The sequence below is a fragment of the Erythrolamprus reginae genome, chromosome 1 (assembly GCF_031021105.1).
Source record: "Erythrolamprus reginae isolate rEryReg1 chromosome 1, rEryReg1.hap1, whole genome shotgun sequence".
Taxonomy (NCBI): domain Eukaryota; kingdom Metazoa; phylum Chordata; class Lepidosauria; order Squamata; family Dipsadidae; genus Erythrolamprus; species Erythrolamprus reginae.
Window position 1 is genome coordinate 351,281,700 of NC_091950.1, and position 23,482 is coordinate 351,305,181.

Sequence of the window (23,482 nt, forward strand, 5' to 3'; positions counted from 1 at the left end):
TATGTTTATACCACTATAAACTAGATACTGTCAATATTTTAATCCAGGAAAAAATATTACTTGTATACTATTACTTTTTCCTAAAACCAGAAAAAACAGGGTTATTGCTCAATTTACATATATTTTTGTGCAGCTATCCTTATGCACATATTTTTATAAATTTGACTTTTTATAGATTTAAATTTAGATTTAATTGGATTTGTATGCCACCCCTCTCCGAGGACTCGGGGCGGCTCACAGCATATACAAAAAACAGAAAAACAGTAATAAACAATCCAATTAAAAATACATTAAAACAATCCTTAAAATTCTAATTTAAAAAAGCTATCATTAACATTCATTCGACAATCATACTAAAAACATTCATTGGCCAGATGGGAAGATATAAAAACCCCAGGCCTGGTGGCAAAGATGAATTTTTAAACTCTTTCGGAAGGCAAGGAGGGTGGGGGCAGTGTGAATCTCCGGGGGGAGCTGATTCCAGCGGGCCGGGCCCCCCACAGAGAAGGCTCTTCCCCTAGGTCCCGCCAGTCAACATTATTTGGTCGATGGGACCGTAAGTAAACCAACTCTGTGGGACCTCACCGGACGCTGGGATTCGTGTGGCAGAAGGCAGTCTCAGAGGTAGTCTGGTCCTATGCCATGCAGGGCTTTATAGGTCATAACCAACACTTTGAATTGTGTCTGGAAACAGATCGGCAGCCAGTGCAGTCCGCGGAGTGATGATGAGATATGGGCATGTCTTGGAAGGCCCAATACCGCTCACGCGGCTGCATTTTGGACAATCTGAAGTTTCCGAACACTCTTCAAAGGTAGTCCCATGTAGAGAGCATTATAGTAGTCAAACTTTGAGGTGATAAGGGCATGAGTGACCCTGAGCAAAGACTCCCTGTCCAAATAGGGTCGCAACTGGTGCACCAGGCGAACCCGGGTAAACACCCCCCTCACCACAGCCGAAAGATGGTGCTCTAAAGTGAGCTGTGGATCGAGGAGGATGCCCAAGTTGTGAACCCTCTCTGAGGGGGTCAATAATTCCCCCACCAGGATAATGGATGGACAGATGGGCGTGTTCTTGGGAGGCAGTACCCACAGCCACTCCGTCTTGTCTGGATTGAGTCTGTTGGCACCCATCCAGACCTTGACAGCCTCCAGACACCGGCACATCACTTTCGCTGCTTTGCTGAGTGGACATGGAGTGGAGATGTACAGCTGAGTGTCGTCAGCATATTGATGGTAACTCACACCATGCCCCCAGTGGTTTCATGTAGATATTAAACAGCAGGGGGAGAGGACTGACCTCTGAGGAACCCCACAAGGTAGGGACCTAGGAGTCGACCTCTGACTCCCTGCTAACACCGACTGCGACCAACCAGAAAGGTAGGAGGAGAACCACCGTAAAACAGTGCCTCCCACTCCCAACCCCTCCAGTCGGCACAGAAGGATGCCATGGCCGATGGTATTGAAAGCCGCTGAGAGGTCAAGAAGCACCAGGACAGAGGATAAACCCCTGTCCTGGGCCCGCCAGAGGTCATCCATCAGCGCGACCAAAGCAGTTTCCATACTGTAGCCGGGTCTGAGTCCTGACTGTCAAGGGCCTAGATAATCGGCTTCTTCAAGGACCATTGGAGCTGGAGCGACACCACCTTCTCAACAACCTTCCCCATAAAGGGAAGGTTGGAGACAGGACGATAGTTGTTAAGTACGGCTGAGTCCAGGGAAGACTTCTCGAGGAGGGAGCGCATAAGTGCCTCCTTGTATGGAGCCGGGAAGGACCCCTCCCTCAAAAAAGCATTGTTAATCTCCTGCGCCCAGCTCCGTGTTACCTCCCTGCTGGCCGAAACCGGCCAGGAGGGGCACGGGTCCAACAAGCAGGTGGTGGAACAGGAAAAAAATATTAGGAGGACTGAGAGATAGATGTTTCTATCCTTCTCTTTGTGTATTAGAATGTAAATTTATCCTGTAGGGTTAAATGATGGAAGATTCAGGGCAGATAAAAGAAAGTCTTTCCATTGCAGATAAAGTATGGAATTTACCATAACATGTATATTAATTAATTTAAGCAGATTTAGAAAATAATTGGACAAATTCATAAAGCATAATTCTATCAATTATTACAAATTGTGATGGACAGTGCATATTACCACCACATTTAGAGACCACATATCTCTGAATACCAATAAATAATAACTCTGCTTATGTTCCTGTATGTCATTTTGAATTGGTTTCTCATGCTGCCGTTGTTCTATGTCTTACTTTGATCTCAAGGTTGAAAACAGAATGTCCAAGAGGATGAAAATATCTGCTTTGCATGCTCTGGTTTATAGCATTCCATTTGTGGCCATTCACTTGAACTCTGAGCAGCTGCAAAACGTTACAGGGAAATGATGCTGTATATAACAAGTGGTGATGTGTAGATTAGGAAAATGAACCCATTGCACTGCTATTGATGATATTAAGCTCATTAATCTTGAAAGGTTTGAGAATGCAGGACACAGTATATGATTTGTGTGAAAAATATTCCAAGATTTTATTATTGGGTTTTTAAAACTCAATTTAAGATAGAAACATTGATGCTGGAGTAAATGAAGAGACGGTGTAGGGGTTCCTTGCAAAAGTGGATCCTTTGATTTATGCTACTCTTTTATGGCTAATTGTTGCTATTAAATGTTGCTTATTATAGAACATTGCTTATAAACAAGAATACTTTGCTACCAACCTGCCTTCCATTGAGGACCTGTATACTGCACGAGTCAAAAAGAGGGCTGTGAAAATATTTACAAGCACCTCACATCCTGGACACAAACTGTTTCAACTCCTACTCTCAAAATGACACTATAGAGCAGTGTTTTTCAACCAGTGTGCCGTGGCACACTAGTGTGCCGTGAGACATGGTCAGGTGTGCCGTGAAGCTCAGAGAGAGAAAGAAAACAAGAGAGAGAGAGAGAGAGAGAAAACGAGAGAGAAAGAAAGAGAGAGAGAAAAAGAAAACAAGAGAGAGAAAAAGAAAACAAGAGAGAGAGAAAGAAGGAGAGAGAGAAAAAGAGAGAGAGAGAGAAAAAGAAAAGAGAGAGAAAGAAAGCAATGGAGAGAGCAAGAGAGAGAGAGAAAGAAAGAAAGAGAGGGAAGGAAGGAAGGTGGGAGAGAGAAAAACATAGAGGGAGGGAGGGAGAATGAGAGCAAAAAAGAGGAAGGAAGGGAGAAAGAAAGAGGGATGGAGAGAGAGAAAAAAGAAGGGAGAGAAAGAAGGAGGGAGAGAGAAATAGAGTGAAAGGGAGGAAGAGAGAGAAAAATTTTGTCCAAATTTTTTTTAGCCCCCCCCCCCCCACAACTCAATGTGCCTTAGGGTTTTGTTAATGTAAAAAAATGTGCTGTGGCTCAAAAAAAGTTGAAAATCACTGCTATAGAGTACTGCACACCAGAACAACTAGACACAAGAACTGTTTTTTCCTGAACTCTATCACTCTGCTAAAGAAATAATTCCCTCAGCACTGCCAAACTATTTACTAAGTCTGCACTACTATTAATCTTCTCATCATTCTCATCAGCTATCTCTTCCCACTAAGGACTGTATGACTGTAACTTTGTTCCTTGTATGTTTTTATCCTTGCATCCTATTTATATTGACTGGTTCATAACATGATTTGATTGCTTATTAGTACCTGGACTTAGTTGTACCTTATGATTCTTGACGAACGTATATTTTCTTTTATGTACATTGTGTGTCCAATCACACTTGGCCAATTTTAAAAAATTCTATTCTACTCTGCTCTGCTCTATACTCTGCTCTGCTCTATACTCTACTCTACTCTACTCTACTCTATTCTATTCTATTCTATTCTATTAATAGTTTAGTCATTATGTTATATCTGTTGAATATAGGAATTTTACCAGTTCTGCTAAGAGTCAGCGGAGGCTCAATTCTCTTTTAAAATCTTCCTAGGTGTTTTGCATAAGCTTCTAAGGCTCTTAGTTCTTTTCTGAGCAAAAACTAAACAGAATGACTAAATGGATGACAGCTTCTATTTTTTCCTACTTTGAATAAGAACAGGAAATAATAAAATGAACTTACATCTGGAGCAGAACACACTATTAATATGCAGCCCACAATACAGGCTAACCTGTAGGAAACAAGAAGCATTTATCACATACCAATATAAATTTATGAGATAATTATCAGAACTTTACAAGAGCTTTGCAAAAGCCACAGTGTACCAACAGAATTGAATCTGTATATATAATGGCTGGCTTTTTATCAATTTAACTGATGGATATAAAAAATACTCCAAACAGACTGCTATGGACTTACAATTTCAAAAAGTTATACGGGGACAATCAGAAATAGCAATAGTGGTTTATATACTGAATTTGCTTAAGAACCATGAAGTAAATAATTTTCACAGTGTTTGTCCTAAAATGTTCAGGATAGGTTTCTGAAATTTGTCTTAGGAATACATATACGATTGGTGACAATTTTATCTATTGTTACCTTACAGTATTTATTCAGTAAAATAGTTATTCCATGCAGAAAGTCTTTTTATGAATGTTCTGGTTTCCTGTATAAGAAGTGCAATTTAATGTGTGCCTTAGGGAGAAGTACATGCCAGCAAGAACCAGCTTCAAATTATTAGCATAAGAAAAGGCTGTTAAATTCTGGAATTCCTTTGTGATCTTTCAGTGGAAACTTACTGACCCTGGAGGCTTGCTTTGAAAAGCCATTTATGGGAAATTGCACACAAGCCTTTATATGTTTAGTGATTTCTCTCTAGAGAAACATATTATGTAAAGATCTTCAAACAATTATTTATTTATTATTTTATTTCATTATTTGGATTTCTAAGCTGCCCTTCTTCTTAGACTCAAGGCGGCTTACAAAGTGGAAACAATACAAGAAAGACAAGTGAAAAATCCAAAATTAAAAATAATCTAAAATTTGTCTAAAATCCCAATTGTAAAAACAGTCATTCACATTCATTCCATTTAATCTCATGGCTGGAGCAGAATAGCAGTTCTGATTATCCTCTGAAATCTATGTCTGTCTTGTTGGGTTGCAGAACCAAACCAGACAGTTATAGAGGTGCAGATGACAGACTCAATGATTCCTCTGTAGAACTGTATCTACAGCTCCTTGGGCAGTTTGAGCTTCCTGAATGGGCACAGAAAGAACATTCTTTGTTGTGCTTTTTTGATAACGTTTTTGATGTTAGGTGACCATTTTAGGTCTTGAGATATGATAGAACCTAGAAATCTGAAGGTCTCTACTGTTTATACTGTGTTGTCTAGTATTGTGAGAGGTGGAAGGATGGGAGGGTTTCTCCTAAAGTCTACCACCATTTCTATGACTTTGAGTGTGTTCAGTTCCATATTGTTCTGGTCATACCACTAGGCTAGTTGTTCAACCTCCTATCTGTATGCGGTTTCATTGTTGTCTCAAATGAAACCAAACACTGATGTAATCTGTAAACTTCAGTAGTTTAACAGATGGATCGTTTAAAATGCAGCCATTGGTATATAGAGAGAAGAGAAGTGGTGAGAGTACACAGCCTGATGTGATTTTGTCTAGCTTTACCTGCTGCTTCCTGTCTGTTAGGAAGCTTATGATCCACTTACAAGTGTGTCCAGATACCACTAGCTGATTTAGTTTAGTTAGAAGAATGTCCAGTATGATGGTGTTGAATGCTGAACTAAAATCTACAAAGAAGACTCTAGCGTAGATCTTTGGAAATTCAAGGTGTTGTAGGATGTAGTGTAGAGCCATATTAACAGCATCATCTATTTGCTTGGTATACAAATCGCAGGGGGACTAACAGTGATCTGTGATGGTTTTCAAGTGGGACATCACTAGCCTTTCAAAGGTCTTCATAACTCCAGATGTTAGAGCAACTGGTTTGAAGTCATTCAGTTCCTTGATGGAAGGCTTCTTCAGCACTGGGATAATAGTAGAGCATTTGAAGCAAGAAAGAACATAGCACACCTCTCGTGATTTGTTCAAGATTTGGATGAAGATGGAAGGCAATTGGTCAGCACAGACTTTTATGCAAGAAGGAGTTATCTTGTCTGAGTCTCGTGCTTTTCCCGGCTTCTGTCTGTGAATTAGATCTTGCCCTTCCTTTTCTATGATCACCAGGGGTTGTGAACCCAGTGGGATGGGTTCAGTTGTAGGAGGTTTGGCTGTTGCTGATGTGTCTGGGATGGAGGTTGTATAGAGATAGGTGGCTGTAGTTTCCTTTCAAACCTTCAGTAGAACACATTCAGGTCATCTGCCAATTGCTGATTTCTTTCAGCTTGTGGAGGTGGTTTGCTGTAATCGGTGATGTTTTTAAGAGTTTTCCACATGCTTGTTGGTTCATTTGTTGAGAACTGATTCTCAACTAATTAAACAGAGGCATCATCCTAGAGGCGCACTGGGATTGGAAGTGAGAAAAATATTTAGGGGATGTTTGAAGTTTCTCTTGAATATGCTAAATCTTTTTAAAAAGTAACCATATTATTTATTTTTAGAAGTATTACTTTCATCAAAGCAGTACTAAATTGTATCATTGGCTGTCACTAACATTTGGCAGCATGATTTAGTTGCTCCTCCATCATTGACAAGGAAGACCTCAACACCTGATAGTGCCTAGATTACTGTCATGACTTGGATTTGAGTAAGATTTGCACAATGTCAGCCTCACTTTTTTTCCCCATCTGGATCCACTAGCCCAGTGATGGTCAACCTTTTTCAGCTTGGGTGCCAAAAGGGGGTGCATGTGTGCAATAGCACAAGCAGATGCCCACCCATAATGCAATGCCCTTCTCCACTATGCATGCACATAGCCTCTACGCTGAGAGACCAGGCAAGCTCTGCCCCCACCATCACTTCTATAGCTGGGTCTATCCACGCAGGAGAACTCCCCAGGAAGGGCTCTGTCTATTTACCCAGTCTAGGTATGTGTGTGGGTGTGTGAAAGAAAGTGAGAGAGAAAGAGGAAGAAAGAGAAAAAGGGGGGGAGAGAAAGAAAGAGACAGAGAGAGATATATATAGAGAGAGAGAAGGAAGGAAGGAAAGAAAGAAAGAAAGAAAGAAAGAAAGAAAGAACTTATGACCACAATTGACCTAAAATTTTGGTTTCTAAGCAAGAGTGTTGTTAAGTGAGTTTTATCACATTTTACAAGTTGGCCATGCCCACCTGGTTACAAACCCACCAAGCCATGCCCACAGGGATAGGGAAAATTTTGGGATTTCACCATTGATTAAAACCCATTGACTATCTTCACTTGGATTAGCTGACTTGATAAAGCCATTGCCGGGGTCATGGCCACTGTTAGCATTAACATTTAGATTTATATACCATTTCACAGTGCTTTACAGCCCTCTCTAAGCGGTTTACAGAGAGTAAGCATATTGCTCCCAATAATCAGGGTCCTCATTTTACCAACTTTGGAAAGAAAGAAGGCTGAGTCATCCTTGAGCCTACTGAGATTCAATCTGCCAAACTGCTGGCAGCCAGTGATCAACAGAAGTAGCCTGCAGTACTGTACTGTTATGACTGCACCACCAAGGCTCTTGACCTGTTGCATGTAAGCACCCACAAGGAGCCACAGGTGAGAGTTGAGTGCCAAAGGGGGGGGGGGACCACAGATGGAAAACTGCTCTAAAAAAAGATGGGATATGTCCCCTCCACCCAGTGGTGGTAGCATATTTCCCAACCTTAATATTCCATATACCCCAGCACCATTCCATACTTTGGAAAACAAGGGTGGAAAATGAACAGCTAATTACAGGTTGCCCAGACCTGACTGTTGTCCAAATCTGATGTAGCAATAATAATCGAAAATTGATATGCTACAGTATCACCTTAATTCTTCCAGCATCAGCTTAATTCTTAGAAATGCCTAACAGCTAATCTAAGAAAACAAACATTGCAACCCAGTGCTACCTATGAGAAAGTGCCCATTAGAGCAGGGGAGAAAAAGATGAAAATGGAAAGAGTCTAATAAACAAGTCTGTTTTGATTGGTGAGATTTCCCTGTAATCGATTTTTGAACATGGAACCCTCTGGAACAATCGATTTACCCATTGGCCCATAAAGACTGACAGGTCCTAAGTCATATTGAGCTACCTCAGGTAGAACCCCAAATTCAAATAATGTAGCTCACCTCACAGGGCAATTGTAAGGACACACCCACTAAGTTAAGTCTACGGAAAGGGACGGCATACAAATCTAATAAATAAATAAATAAATAAGCTCCTTGCAGAAAAGGCAGTGTGCTTATGTCTCTCCTTATACACACATATAATAAACCAATTGAAGTTGACAGCTGTGCTTGCTTCAAGAATTTTTTTGGACTGAACACTGGAAGCCACTGTCACAATAATTCCTGTTTGAAAAAAAAATATGTGATTGTCTTTAAGGGTGATATATAGATAAATAGGACCAGATGTTCTCACTTGCAGGTGTTTTGAAATCAGTAAAATGTATCTAAGCTCCCTTTCCAAGCAGCCAGAATTCTCTAGTGAGAAATTTTCTTTCTGATTTGATTCCCAGACTTTCATAAATGATGATGGTATTTTGATCCACTGGAGAGGAAATGGATTGCTAGACCAAACAGTGATCCAGGGAATTCATATTAAGAAGCTGAAGTTTTGTTTTGTTTTGTTCTTTCCTGGTAGATAGACAAGCAGAACAAAAACTTCTGAAATAAAAATTAGGCCTTTGTTTCCAAATAAAGTGAAACAAAAATTATGTAAGGATATCTTAAAGTTACAATGTTAAACAACTGCATTGCCTGTTGGACTTTTAATTCATAGGATAATTTGAGATGAGGGTCACATTAAGGTTAATTGTAACTGATGAAAATTGGTGGGTAGCAGGAGCTCTACACCTCATAGCCCAGCTGTTTCTTATCATGAATATGAAACCCATATTGATGGGCGCAGCCAACCATACATATATGGTTTATATGTATGGTTGGGGACAGGGCAAATGTGTAACTGAGCCCTTCAAATATTTTTTTTTAAACAGAGCAAATCTTTCGGATGCATTAAAAAAAAATCCACTATGGAAGAGGCACCACTAGCAAGTAAAAGTAAGAATCGGGTAAATGTCACTTAATTTAGTTAGTGAAAAGATCTTAAATTAAATTAGGACTAATATTCATACTGAAGGCACCTTAGTATTGTTTGGCTGAGGTTTTCATGGGTATGTTGTTTTCAATATCTCCCTCCAAACAGATTTTAGACAAATGTTGAAATATTCAAAGCTAAATCCTAGCTACCATTCTCTTTGTGACTCAAAATTATTTAAGTATTTAAGTATTTATTAGATTTGTATGCCGCCCCGAAGACTCGGAAAATGAAATCAAATATCCAGCTTTTGGGTGAAACTAGAGCATATCAACTTCCTACAAATCCAGGAATCAGCTGCTATCAATGAAACCGGCTGAGTATTACATAATTAAGGATAGTGCAAATACCAAATGCAAATATATATGTATATATGAAGCAATATGAGGCTGGATTCATTGCAAAAAAACAAATGAAACTTGTTTCTGTTATGCAAAAGTAAGCAATATGTCTCCCCTTTACAGTAACCATTAGTGCTTGATTGAGCTGATAATAGAGGATGCCATAATTAATTATTATTTAAATCTCAAAGGCAACTAAGGGAAGAGAGAGGAAATGCAAAGAAAGTGGACAATTAAAGAGCATAATACCAAGCAGATAATTTCTAAAAAGGAAGGAGAATGAAGCGAACTCTTAAAAGTTCTATGATGACAAAATCTCACGAAACTGAATATTTTTTTTTGTCTTCTGAGTAAAAACAGGAATAATTTTGGCAGAAATGGCAAGAACATTATTAAATATCGTGTATTGAATAAACCACAATGGCTGGTTTTACACAAAACTCAAAGAGAAGTGTACAGGATCTAACAGCTCAAGGACCACATGGAAACATAGAAGATTGACGGCAGAAAAAGACCTCATGGTCCATTTAGTTTGCCCTTATACTATTTCCTGTGTTTTATATTAGGATGGATATATGTTTATCCCAGGCGTGTTTAAATTCAGTTACTGTGTATTTACCAATCACATCTGTTGGAAGCTTGTTCCAATCATCTACTACTCTTTCAGTAGAATAATATTTTTTCACATTGCTTCTGATCTTTCCCCCAACTAACCTCAGATTGTGCCCCCTTGTTCTTGTGTTCACCAGATGTATAAAACAGGGGTCTCCAACCTTGCAACTGGGAATTGCAGTCCATACCACTTGTGAACTTCAATTCCCAGAATTTTTCAGACAGCAAATCTGGCTGAGGAATTCTGGGATTTGCAGTCCATAAGTCATAAAGTTGCCAATGTTGGAGATCCTTGGTATAGAGCATGTTGAAAACCATATTACAAAAATGTTATGAAACTCTGCTTATACCTTCTTAGCATCTAATTCAGACTATACAAATACAAATCTCAGCTGTGCTTCGGGCAAAGAAATAAATTATTTCTTCACCCGAAGCACAGCTGAGCTTTGTATCAACCACAGGTGGGAGGGATGCAGTGACCGGTCTCTGTCTCACAGAGGACAAGCCATTGAAACACTGAAAAAATTGCCAAAAATTATGAAAAAAAGATGGTGGCAGACAGAACCTGATCCATGATGCCATCTTCATGTCACCAGCGGGTTGATAACGGTTTGGGTGATCTGGTCCAAACCAGAAAGAGCCCACCTCTGACACTGCAATTATCATAGATATGAACCACTCACCAAGCACCCGAATGCAAATCATGATTGTGAGGATGTTACAATGGCCATAAATGTGAAAATAATGGTCATAAGTCATTTTTTTCAGCACTGGTGTAACTTTGAACAAATACAAAATGAACTCTTGCAAATCGAGAACCATCTGTAGTTAAGCTCTGAGTAGTGAAGGACAGGGACTCGCTATATGTGTTTCTCAGCGTATGGCAAACTCTGAATGTGGATCACTGTCACTTTTTTTTCATTTGGATGGCATTTTTTGAAAAGCGTAACTCACTTTGGCACTTATTGGGAGTTCACTTACCTTCTTGGTCCTATTCTTTGTTTTCCTTCCCAAGGTCACTGCCTCATTTAGTTACACAAATGATCCTATGCCCTGGCAGTTCAGTTTCTTTTCTTTTGTGGAACTGCTGCTGATTGGGAGCCAAGGCCTTATTTGTACAAGTGACTGGCTTAGTTTTCTGTTTTCCATTTCTGCGCTAAGCGATGACAGGAGTGACCTGCTGCGTCAGGAGTGATAGTGCACAATGCATGGGAATCAGGATTGTTGCTCTGGAGGTAAACTCCATTTGCCCCAGTGCCTCAGTTTGGGGAAAGGGATGAAACTTAGCTGATAGTATTCCAACATGGAAACTGGAAACAGATCATGACAGGCAGGAAACTGCTGGCTATACAATAATTATAAAATGTAATTTATAAAACTTCCAGGAAGATTGTTTGCCACAGCAGGAAATAAAGATAGAAGTTTCTCTGCTGGTTTCCAATTTTTTTTTTGAAAAGTGCCTGCCTGGATAAACATAAGATAGGAAGATCCTAGTGAGACTCCTGTCCTATTCAGTCATTTTTGTTTGCTTATGATGAAGACATAAGCTGGCCCAGGTTCAAATGACCATGTCTCCTCTTGGATTTGATTGGAGTGTATTGGAGGAGTGTATTGGAGGAGGAGTAGCAGGAAACCAGCTGTACAGTATTTATAAAGTCTTAATTTTATTAATTGTGTCAGAAATATAAGCTCACTTTTAACTCAGATTCTGCAAAGGAGAATTATTATTTTCAAGGGCAAAATGTCTCTTCTGTTTCACATGTCTAGCAAGACTATGAGTTGATGGTGGATGAATACAATGTGGTTTGTTCATCCAGAAGCTGTAGGTGATTCAGTTATATGTGCTTCCCCATCAGTGTGTGTTATATTTCTGTTCTGCAAGTTACAATGGTTGCCAGTATACTTCTTCATTCCAGATGTTAGTGGTTAGTATAAAGCCTTGCATAATTGGGGTGGGGTGGTTGTTGGATTATTTGCACGACCACCTCTACCTAATGGGGCCTACCATTCCATTAACTCCAGCAAAAGAGACATGCTGTGGGTCTTGTTGATTAAAGCAGGATTGTCCAACTTTTGTTACTTTAAGACCTGTGGGCTTCAGCACCCAGAATTCTCCAGTCCGGGGAGATTCTGGAATTTGAAGCCTGCAAGTCTTAAAGTTGCCAAGATTGGACAACCCTTAAAGATTAAAGTATCCTATCTGACAGTACCCAGAAAGAGAGCCTTTTCTTTCATAGTGCAATATTGTGTACAATATTGTGCCCCTGGAGATTAGATTGGCTCCCCACCATGTTGGACTTTCGTCAGGACTTAGAAACATGGCTGTGTTCCCAGGCACAAGGGTCAGAATCTCAGCTAGAGCTCATTGTACTAAGTGTTTCTTGTTGTTTATCTTGGCTGCCAACTCTGTATTTGTTTTGATGCTGATTTATTGTTTTTCATAATTGTTAGGTGTCCAGGGTCATCTTGTTACGATGGGCAGCCATAAAAATTGAATAAAATGATTAATAAAAATAGTAATAAAATAATAAAACAGAGGAGGGAAGATTGAGCTGGCAAAAAGGTGTGATTACAAATGTAGCATGAAATCAATATTTGGAAGTCGGCCCTTGCACTTTCTTATACATTAATGCCTCCTTCCCTGATAGGGCAGTGTAGATCAGTGTTTTTCAACCAGTGTGCTGCGAGACATGGTCAGATGTGCCGTGAAGAAGGAAGCTCAGCTTCTAGTCTCGCAGCTTTTCTTTATGGCAGGTGAGCTTTGGGGCCCGGCAGGAGGGCACCGGCAGCAGGAGCGGGAGGGCGCTGGCAACAACGGCATTGGGCAATAGCCGCGGGGCAGCGGCTGCGAGCAGAAGCTCCAGCTGTAGTACTTTTCTTTACTCCACTTTGCCATCGGGCAGTAGCCGCAGGGTGGCAGCTGCAGCACCCCGCCCGGCTGGAGCTTCCATGGCAGTGGTGGCAGGTGAGCTTTGGAACCCGGTGGGAGGGCTCCAGCAGCGGGAGCGGGAGGGCGCCGGCAGCAGCGGCACCAGGCAGTAGCCATGGGGTGGCGGCTGCGAGCCAGAGCTCCAGGGTGGAGGCATCGACAGCGGCATCTGGACGTGTTGCTGGACACTGTACATGCTGCACTGGGCATGGGTGTGGGGCTGGCACTGGCCCACTGGCTGGGCTGGGATGGAGGGGCCAGCCCCACGCCCATGCCCAGTGCAGCGCAAGCATATACAGCGTCCAGCAACACGTCCAGCTACCGCCGTTGATGACTCCACCCTGGAGCTCCCGCTCGCAGCTGACTGCCGTGCCCGATGCCGCTGTTGCCAGCATGGTGTACGAGAGCGAAAGAGAGAGATAGCAAGAGAGAAAGAGAAAGTGAGAAAGAGAGAGAGAGAGAAAGAGAGAATGGGAGAGAGCAAGAGAGAGACACACAGAGAAAAAAAGAGAGGGGAGAGAGAGAGAAAGAGAAAGAAAGCAAGAGAGAGAGAGAAAGAGAGAGAGAGAAAGAGAGAGAGAGAAAGAGAAAGAGAGGGAGGGATGGAGGGAGGGAGGGAGAGAGAAAAACATAGAGGAAGAGAGAGAGAGAGATTTTTTTTGTCCAAACTTTTTTAGCGCCCCCCTCTGCTCCCCCTCCCCACTCAATGTGCCCCAGGATTTTGTAAATGTAAAAAAGTGTGCCGCGGCTCAAAAAAGGTTGAAAATCACTGGTGTAGATCTTCCTCTGATACTGGAGGCTGACTAACAAGAAAAGTGTTTGCATAATTGAGTGAGAGAAGGAACAGCCTAGAATGCAGGTGCTCTCCTTCTGTATTGCTAGAGAAGTTACATCCTCCTCCTTCCTATAAGAGGAAGAATAGATATGTAAAAGAAAATATATGCCTACTCATGTTACATCTGGTAAGGTTCCTAGATGAATAATTGCCCATTTTATATTTCAATTCCAAAAGCGAAAGACATGCACACTACCTTCCTATAATAAGGTCAGTATTATGGTATGAGTAAAAGATTGCACAGTTGAACCTGAGAATCTGGTTCCTCTTGTGTAATGTGGTTTTTTTCTTTGCTTACAACAGAAAGAAGCTGACGAAAGCCTCTCCTTAGCAACAAAAATATAAGCAACCTCTATCACTAACTGTACCCTGCAAATGTAAGAGTCATCTGCATATTCACAAACCGTTGGTTGAACTTTTGCACGCCCATTGTGTCAAGATCCCTCAGCGCACCACACAGGCAGCTCCTGCTCATCTTTTGCTTTACATAGAAAATGGGTGCTTTCGGCTTCAGCTCACACAAGTTGTATGGAGCAGTGAATCATTCTAATACACCGCAAGTTGAGAAACAGGGCTTGCCACAACACAAAGATACTGTGGGCAGGCCCCTCTGTCTGTTCTATTGATCACCAGTGATTGTTAGGGACGTTCACATTTTGGAAGCAGGAAAATTCACAGTATCAAAGAAAGGAGCTATACTCAAATGACAAGAACATGAAACAGGAGGAAAAGAGGAAGAAAGACACGAGATTTCTAGGATTCAGAAGACCCATTTTCCCATATAGAATAATTGAAGAGAAAAAGGCAAAAGTGGTAGAACATCCCATACCTCCACTGTAAGGTCAAAACAGCTCTACGATAGGGGTGCTGACTACCAAGTCTTAAGGAACTGCTTCCTAAACCTCCTACATCTTAGGCACTGCAGCACCAAAGTCAAGGGGTGAGGTTCAGTGGTCTTCTGATAGGGTCTAGAACAGTGGGGGTTAAACTGGGCTAGATCCGGCATGTGGGATGCTTAGATCTGGCCCATAGGGCTGGCCTAGAAAAAGGGAAGGACCTGCCCGCAGCCCTCCCAAGCTCTGTTTTTGCTGGCAGAGGATTTTAGGAGGCCTCCGCAACTGAAAACAGAGCTCAGGCACTCCTGACATAAGTTATGTCGAGCTGGCCACACCCATCCTGGCCATGTCCACTTCGCACCCTTCCACATAAGGCCAACCCTTATGTGGCCCTCAATGAAACTGAGTTTGACACCCCTAGAACAACTCAACACATCTAACTTGCCACAGGACAAGAGTTACACTAATATTGAAGAAACAAGTGGGATAGAATCATTAAAGAAAGGGTGCGAAGGAAGGGACAAAAAGTAATGTCAATAACAAAATTAAAATTATTTCAATTAATGACATTGAATGGTTGAATTGTCCCACAAGAAGTTGGCAAGTCTCTCTCTCTCTCTCTCCCTCCCTCTCTTTCTCTCTCTGTCTCTCTTTGGTAATTTTGGACACTAGTGACTATTGTTCTATTTCCATGATCCTTTTTCTGATGAAAATTGTTGGCTTGGTGACCTATTCTTGACACCAACTTCCATGGAAGCAGCTGACAATCAGAGCAGTAGCTGGCTGTTTCTCACCCTAGGATGGAACCATTGCTTGTGACCTCTCCTGTGATGAGATGGAGTAATGGAAGAGAAAAGATTTCCCCACTCACTGAAACTTATATATCCAGTGAAATATAACTCAAGTAGCTGCAGAAGTGATCAGCTATATGTTTCTAGAAGAGTAAACCAAGGGAGTTATTGTTTTTTTATGATTCACAGTGGAAACATGCTATGAATCATCACAGAAGGCTTGGAACTGGACTGAATGCTGGCAGTGACAGGCATGGTACCAATGGCATAGGAAGATTCTTCTCATTATGTCATCTTTAGGATTTACTCTTGTAAATAAATTTCAAATCTGCCTTCTATGATGATTCATCACAAACTACCTGTGGTAATATTTCTATTACGTCTTGTGAGCATTTACAACAGGTGAAAATGCAATCAATGGCAATCCTTCTTAGCAAAATTGGACAGTGAGGAGAACCAAAGACAATTTTTGAAAGGACTGTGTGGTCAAATTTTAGAGCTATAGATGTTTATTTTATTCTGGATCTGTTTTAATCTTCTTGGGGTGGGAGAAAGGGCAGAAATAAATATTGTATATCTAGATTGGCTGCAGTTCTGTCCAAACGTAGACTGCAAATAAGTTATCCAAATTGCCTACACTTTGGACAAATAATTATGTGCAAGTAATCATAAATAAATGAAATGTAACTGAGTGTTCTTGAGTTCAGTGAAAAAAAGTAGATGATCTTTCTCCTGTGAATAACCATATCTGATCTACAAAAATTCCAACAACTACTGTGTGACAGCAAGCAAAAAGTGGCCATTCAGATTGCTACAATATCATCAACAGCAGCAATGACAATAATAATGAAGATGATAATGCAGCAAAATTGAAAGCAGAGTAACAAAAGGAAACAATTGAACATACAGTTTCTAACTGGAAAAAGAAGTCTATGCACAGTTGCTCCCTGAAGGACATTGAAGAAAAGGTAGATACGAAGCGAACATGGAAATGGTTAAGGAGTTGAAGAAAGAAACGGAAGGCTTCATTTTGGCTGCCCAAGAACAAACCCTACAGACCAGCAGTGGGTTGCTCCCAGTTCAGCCTGGTTTGGCAAACCAGTAGCACTGGCAGGAAGCTCCTCCCACCTACCTGGGACGCTTCTGTGCATGTGTAGAAGTGTACGCGAACCGGTAGCAATAGGTTTTAGAACCCACTACTGCTGCAGATCAATTCCATAAAAGCAAAAATTCAACATGTCAGTAACAACAGCAAATGATGCTTATGCAATCAGAGAGATGAAACAGTGGATCTAATGGCTTCAGCAAAAAGCCATTAGAATAATCAGTTTCTGATTATTCTGATTATTAATAATCAGTTTCTGATTATTATCTAAAATGTCATTATCGAGTTGCCAAAATCATACATTGGACGCATATCCAAAAGCTTGGATTTGAATGCAGCAAAAATTACTGGGAACACCAAAAGGACAAAGTTCTTGAAAATGAACAGGTCAAGATCTTGTGGGACTTTAAATTCCAAACAGAAAGACATCTGGCCCACAACACGCCCAACATCACAATTGTGGAAAATAAAAAAAAGGCTGCTTTATAGATATTGCAGTTCCAGATGATGCAAAAATTGGGGGGGGAAATAACTAGGAAAAAATAACAAAACTGCAGTCTGCAAATTGAAATTCAGTGATTGTGGAGGAAAAAAATCAATAGTTGTACCAATAGTAATTGAAACCCTTGGATTAATACCTAAAGGGCTGCCTACATGGAAATTTTGAATTTATCTAACCTGAATATTCTGATTTTTTAGGGGGGGGGACACCATCATCTTACTCAGAACTGCCTATCATATTTTTTGGAGTATAAGATGCACCGGAGTATAAGACACACCTTAGTTTTGAGGGAGGAAAATAGAGAAAAAAATCTATCTACCAGGTATTCATCTCGCTAGTGTCCTTAGTTTGGTCAGTTTCAGCACATTATTCTTTATCTCCTGGTTAGGGTTGAAAAAGAAATCTTCAGAGGGAGTAGCAATGAAAATAACCCTCAAAGAATTAGGGCTGAAAAAAACCTTCTTTGGAGGGAATATAAATAAAAAAATCCTGCAAGCTGGAAAGGTCGTAAGCATCTCGTTAGTGCTAAAAAAAACTTTTTCGGAGGGAGTAGGAATGAAAACAAGCCTGCAAAGACTTAGGCCTGTAAAAAAATGTCTTCAGAGGGAGTAGGAATGAACACAAGCCTGAAAGCCAGGAAGAGCCAGGAAGATTGTTAGCATCTTGTTAGGGCTAGAAAAAAAAGCTTCGAAAAAGCTACATTCGGAGTACAAGATGCACCCAAATTTTCAGCCTCTTTTTTGGGGGGGGGGGTGCATCTTATACTCCCCAAAATACAGTGTATACTTAAATGTTATGTTAACAGCTCTTAGTCTTTGGTTAGGATTTGAACTGCTAAGGTATTACCAATCCCAGATTGTGAATCAAATTGAAGATTAAATCTCAAGTAATAATTTATTAGATGTACCTGTATATGTTACCCAACTCCTAGTGATAATGGTATCTATCTATGCAGTTTATTTAAATAACTGTTTTTTAAGGTATTGTTCCTTCTTCATGACTATTCAGGATTTTAAAATTATCTCAAGAAAAACAATACTTCTGAATATTTTATTTTTGTCATTTTTTTCTCTATGAGCCTAGTTGAGTTTAAGTTGTGTCTTTCTTCACACAAATACTCTTATTTAACTCCAACCCCCTAGGACTTTAAAAAACTCTTTGGTTGATTGTATAATTTTCCTTCTTGCTATGACCTTTACAATATTTCTATTCTCTTAAACTTGCCTGACTAGGTGAACTGCAGCTAACACTTTTGCTGATTACACAATCAGTCAGGTGTTTAGATTGAATTTGACATTTTTATCTACCCATCTATTTGAAGCTGGGTTTTTTTTTACAGACTCACGAGTTAACAATGACGTTAACATTACTATATTATTATGGTTCATTGCAGAGTCAGCCAGATGTCCAGATTTTTATTTGGCATTTCCATCTACCTATCAAATCCTTCCCAAGAACCTGGGATAGACAGACTGGTAGGCCAAATGACATCTCAGATGCTATTTGGGGCGCTGACATTGACATTGTTAGATGATGTTAAAAGTATGGTATCTGTTCTGCCGGTGTGTCTCAACCGCCCGTAATTACAGGGTAATTAGTCCAGGAAGACACACACCACACGATAAAAGGAAAACCCAAACTTTTTATAAACAGAAAAACAGAAACAGCTCCCTTTTTAAATGTCAAAGGGATTTTCTGGAACACACAAGGCACAGGTTAAATGCAGTCCAATTGTTCACCCAATAACTGGGAAATTGAGTCTAATTCTAAAGTCCAGAGAGTCTACACACACAATCCTGAACAGCAGAAACAATGAATCAGATAAACTGCCATGAGGCTAAAACACCAGGCTTCACTTTTATCTGTAGCACTAATTACAGCAGCCCCACCCAACCACAGGTGGCCTCATTTCCTCTTGTAATAATCCTTCAGTTGTTGTTTCCTACTCATCACTCTACGCATTGTTCAGAATACAGGGATGATACAGATGACTAATCTCCTCCTGGGCTGTCAGGATATAATCTGGATTAATATAAGAATTATGCATAATACAATCTTGGAAGGGAAAAAAAAGAAATCATTTTGCATAATTTTCCCATGACATGTATCTATCACACTATTCTCTTTTATAGTAATCAATGTAAAATGCAAAAGGGGTAATTATCCACAATTATAAGAGAACAGATTGGAAACAAAAAAGGAGTAAGTAACTAAAAGAAATTAAAGGCATAAAATAAGAAAAAAGGGAAGAGCAGTTAAATAAAGTTTGCTCAGGTTTTTCATAACTTTTTTCTTTGCAAAACATCCTTGCTTCTTTCATGTCCATACATTTCCTTGTACATTTCCTTTTTATCTTTGACCTTTTCACCTCTTCCTTTTTGAAGATTTCATTAGCTTATCCAACCACAACTTTCTTGGTTTCTCCATTCATTCATCATCATGTTTGTTTTACAATTCAATCTTTTTATTCTGCACTGTACAGGATCAAATTAAATTTAGAAGAACAAAATATCTTCCAATATTTATCAACAGTTCCTACATGCTTCGTGTCATCTATGATGCTCTGAGGAGTCTATTCTCCACCCCCTTCATCATAGTAATCCTAAACAGCTTGAACACAGACACGGCAATATGAGTCACACTTTTCAATAAGCAATAGGTTGTTGGGTAAGTCACAATTGGTTAGTTTCAGTCACAGTAGCCTTTAAATCATACTGGCTCTATATATTGTGTGATAGCCAATGATTGATATAAAATAATTCAGGAATTATAATTCAGGAATTTTGATGGGTTAAGTATATTCAGGTTTCTTTAGTCTTAATCTGACACTCCATCTGGTATATATACACTGCTCAAAAAAATAAAGGGAACACTCAAATAACACATCCTAGATCTGAATGAATGAAATATTTTCATTTAATACTTTGTTCTGTACAAAGTTGAATGTGCACAACAGCATGTGAAATTGATTGTCAATCAGTGTTGCTTCCTAAGTGGACAGTTTGATTTCACAGAAGTTTGATTTACTTGGAGTTATATTCTGTTGTTTAAGTGTTCCCTTTCTTTTTTCTTTTTGAGCAGGATATATATATTTATATTTATATTTATATATACTTTATATCATTTATGTAAATCATGTTGCCAATCTTGAAAAACAAGACAAACATAGCTCCTTTAAATTGTAATCAATGTTAACAATCATTACAGAGCAGCGTCTTCAATACTCCCAGAAACTGATTACAAGGAGATAAAAGCCATAAACCTTAGATGTTTTTACTTCTAAAGAAGATATAAGCGACAGATAATTATAAAGATCCAGTTACTCTGAAATGTTTTTGAGATATAGATTGAGACCATGCATATTTCCAAGTTTACACTGATAACACAATCTATGAGTGCTCTGAATATAATTCTTTAGGCATTTGTCTGCAAATGTTTAGTGTTGCACAACTGGAAAATAGCAGCAAGATCCAGCAAGGACTTTGCAGCGTCAGAAAACATATAATAAAATTACTATACAATGATGTAGCAACCCTTCTCCAAATTTTCAGCCTTTATACGTGAGTTCAGAGCTTGCAGACTGGTGGTGGAGAGAGAAGGGATGGTTTGCACGAGTGGCCAGCACAAGTACCCGCCACTCACACATGGGGTGTGCATGTGTACATGCATGCTCCATCTGCTGTTTCTGCAGCCTGGTTGCAAACAGCTGCAGCCCAAATGTTGGGGACCCCTGCTTTTACCATTTAGGAATCTGAATTGGCTCAATGTTTAGTCCTCCACCTATGCTTTCAATAATGGCAGATTTAATTTGTGAAGTTTTGTACCCAGAAAAAAATATAGTCATTTGACGGTACATACTGTAGATTTGAGATTGACCTGATTCACCCTTTATGATGGAAGGAGCACAAGATTTCTGATTAGGTTTCTAATAGGAACCCCGCCCTGTAAAAGAATGTGGTCTGGTTGGAGACAACCCAGCTATGTCCTAAGACTTGCCTGATGGAAAAAGATACACATCCACATTTCCAGAAAGTATCTAGCAGCACTTCCCATCATTCTTTACCTTTGGCATCCACATGTGCATCTGCAAATAAATATCAACCCATCCAACCTCTTTCTAAGGAAATCAAATCTCAAATAAGAGGCATCTTCCAAATTCTCACTCCTTGCAAATTATATTTATGCACAAAATAGTGCTTATAATAGTTATGTTATGGTTTTACAATTTGTAACTTTATGACTGCTGTGAGCTGCCCAGAGCTGACTATCATCATCACCCAGGAACTTGTCTACACTATATCCTTCATTCTGAAAAGCTTGGCTGAATCTCAGGTCTGTTAATCTCCTGCTTCCTGCCCATCCGTTTGTACTGTAGCTCAACGGACATACCAAAAAACAAAAGTAGTGAGCTAGATTTGGCCAGTCTTTGCTTTAGCCCAGCAGATATTTGTGAACAAAAACCCCTGTGAATTAATGTTTTTTCCAGGCACTCATATTCAGAACTGATGAAACTATTTGTGTACTTTTCTCTTTCTGATGAATTACAATTCTCTTCTGCATTTTTAAGTATGTTCTCCTTTCTTGAAATCTGCTACTGCAAAGATTTTGTACATGAAAACACCCAATATAGTTAGGATCATGTCCATACCAGAACAAATGTAAGTACTGGGATGAATTAGATGAAAGAGTCATTAGAATCCATGGGAATGAACTTTGTACAACATGTAATGAAGGACACTTAATTTTGAAAGGACATACTTTTGGAGCAGAACATCCAAGACACCAGGGTAATATGATTATAATGCTGGGCTAGAATCAGAGACACCCACCACCATGGAAGTGACTTTGGGTCAGTAAGTTTTTCTCAGTTTAATATACCTCACAGGTTTGTTGTGGGGGGGGGGGATGGAGAGAGTTCTGTGTACTGTACTCTGGTTTTGAGTTCCTGGAGGAACGGTGAGATGTAAATAACATGCTTAGCAAGTAGTGGTTAGTCAATGCATTTTATTACTCTTTTCTTCCCATTGAGATATTGGGAGTTGTTCCTTACCAGCCATTCAACAATTGAAGTTATAATGGCACTGAAAAGAAGACTCATAACTGGTTTATGAAGTTGAGGTATAGTGATTATGTGTTCACAATTCAGGCATTTGGCAAATAGTGGGAATGGCAGAGTGTCTTATGGTCATATGATCACCATTTCTGACTTTCACTGCCAGCTCCCAAAAAGCATTGCGAAGCCAACAAAAAAGGGGTGATCATGTGACATCACATCCCAACAACCATAACCAGAATTTATATCATAATTCAGTCAGAAGTCGCGTCACATTTCAGTTTGTGACTCTGCTGCTTAGTGATGGAGTTGCTGGTTCCAATTATGGCAATGATTTTTTTCTCTCTCCAATAATGTGTACAAAAAAAAAATACCATTAATATTGAATTATATTACATTGAATCATTTTTACAATTTTGGTATACATATTTTAACCAATGCTACCTCCTTTACATTTGACACCTGAACAAAAATAATTATCTAAATTTCTTATATAGCGTTAAAAAAAGCTGTTAGCCAATACACATTTTAGGCTGTTCCTAATCTTAATCCCATCTAATTAATTAAGACGTAGTGCTTCAATTTTCTCCAAATCTCCTCCATATAAATTTTCATATATATTTTTAACCTTCTTTTATAATAAATGCCCTTTGAAAGAAAGAGAAAAAACATAAAAAGGAGCACAAATTTCTAATTACATCCAATGGTATTTAAATTAAATCCAACCCTTGCTAAAAAAAAATTATAATTAAAAAAATATGTAGAGGTATAATATATCCCTAATGTCACCAAATTAATAAAACTAATTAAAAATAATTCCCTTTAATAGGTAAAATAAAAAATTGTGGACGGTGATGACTACCTGTATGCTGTGATAATGAGTCATGGTGGTGTAGTGCAACCTGTGGGCCGCAGTCTATTACTTGACCATGGACTATTTGCAACTGGGCTATGTAAGTGGTGAGACAGCGTGTTCCCTCACATGACTGGAGCTGAGTGTTTGTGCACACAGACCCGGTACTTGGGTGGCATGGTTTACATCTCACCCCCAGGAAGATACCTGTCTTCCAATAGTAATGGGCCAAGGGAGGGGGGGGGAGGTTCATTGCTATAAAGGTTATGTTAGCCACTATTATAGTGAAAATTCCACAATTATTCCCAAATATAGTGTACGCCTTTCAAATAGCCAGTGCTGCTATTTATGAAAAAATGGGCTTGTGTCCAATTGCATGGTGGTGTAAAAGTAAAATTGAAACATATATTTTATCAATGTTCATTGTCAATGCTAATTTTCAACAATGAGCCTGGACAAAAGGTTAAATAAATTAAACCATTACAAGTTCATTTCTCATCTAGTCCCTTAAAGAATGAAGAC

The 23,482-nt window shown here is 39.6% G+C and overlaps 1 long non-coding RNA gene across 3 annotated transcripts in view; it reads left to right on the plus strand.

Moving 5' to 3' along the window:
• Positions 1-23,482, plus strand: part of LOC139157464 (uncharacterized) — an 86,575-nt gene that overhangs the window by 52,469 nt on the left and 10,624 nt on the right. Inside the window, exon 3 of one of the 3 annotated variants that reach the window (XR_011557491.1) lies at positions 14,124-16,139. The exons of the other annotated variants lie outside the window; for them this stretch is intronic. This is a non-coding gene — a long non-coding RNA (uncharacterized lncRNA). Of the gene's footprint in view, positions 1-14,123; positions 16,140-23,482 lie in introns of those variants that run through there. 3 annotated transcript variants of the gene reach the window in all.